At 44.4% G+C, this 1180-nt stretch overlaps 1 long non-coding RNA gene across 1 annotated transcript in view; it reads left to right on the top strand.

Annotated features, from left to right (window-relative positions):
- The first annotated feature begins 438 nt into the window (after window positions 1-438).
- Window positions 439-1180, top strand: part of LOC116697146 (uncharacterized) — a 5709-nt gene continuing 4967 nt past the window's right edge. The window contains exons 1-2 of the long non-coding RNA XR_004333937.1: window positions 439-449; window positions 719-724. This is a non-coding gene — a long non-coding RNA (uncharacterized LOC116697146). The remainder of the gene's footprint in view (window positions 450-718; window positions 725-1180) is intronic.

The raw sequence follows: 1180 nt of genomic DNA, 5'->3' as shown, positions 1-1180 counted from the left end.
ATGGTTTCATAAGTGCAAGACATGGATATGTACTGAATAAATGTAGAAATGAATACTATTATAAACATGAATTGAACAGAATTTTTACAGATATGTACAGTAAACATAATATACTGATGGTTTACAGAGTGTACAGGTGAATGTGTACTATGGATATATGTACAGATGGCTATTACTATAAACAGAATTTTTCCATATATATCTATTATAAGTTAGGCAAAAATCTAATGTACATGTATCTATTGAAAGGGTGATGCCAGCAGAGGTGAGTTCATCACGGAAACAGGCCTTTGTCAGACTGGTCGTTAGCAGGAGAAACACAGATGTTTTCAGTCACATTAAGGCACGCCAGTGAGCCATAATGCAGACTACATGCAGAAGCATTAGCGATATTGATCACACCTGCTATAAACTGTCTGCTGGAAGAAACAAAAGACAGGAATGTAGCCGTGTGGTTATTGACTCTGAACTTAATGCACAATGGCAAGTGGACTTACATTTACAAGGGAGTAGATTGTTTTATTTAAAAACTGTTTTTATTGTTTACAGTTGTAATCCGTCGTACTGGCGCACCTCTGGCACCTCATCTTCTAGAATAGCTTTTGAAAAGGAAACAGTGTTGACTGTATTATGTCATAAGATTGGCAGCTCTCACCTGCGCGGGGCGGTGTGATGGCTTCACATGCTCCCCACTGATAGCAGTTTAGTCAAAAATGAGAGAAATGTGAGGACAGGCGCAACCATGGAGAGCCGGGAGGCAGCGGCTACCTACAATGTCCGTGCTACCGTGGCTAACCGTGCTAACACGGTCAACGGTACCAACACAGTTGGTGGGATTAATCACAGAGGGGTCAGGGGAGGCGCAACACTTCCTGCAGTGATGCTTTCTTACCACTGTGGGTTCTGACTGCTTTACTAGCATTAGCAGTCAAAGGGCGGGTAACGTTAGTGCACGTAGCCGAGCAGCGGAGGGCATCTAACCACACAAACAGCCTACTAGCCACTGAGACAGAATGTGAAACAACTGATTAAGTGGTTGTTTAGGCGGCTTTATCGGCCTCCCCCGGGGAGGAAACGGCAGTAGCTGGGTGGCAGTAGCTCAGTACATAGGGAGTTGGGTTGGGAACCGGAGGGTCAGTGGTTCAAGTCCCCGTATGGACCAAAAAAGTAGGGAGTGTGG

This window comes from Etheostoma spectabile, chromosome 10, assembly GCF_008692095.1.
Source record: "Etheostoma spectabile isolate EspeVRDwgs_2016 chromosome 10, UIUC_Espe_1.0, whole genome shotgun sequence".
Taxonomy (NCBI): domain Eukaryota; kingdom Metazoa; phylum Chordata; class Actinopteri; order Perciformes; family Percidae; genus Etheostoma; species Etheostoma spectabile.
This window is presented reverse-complemented; position numbering and strand designations above follow the sequence as displayed.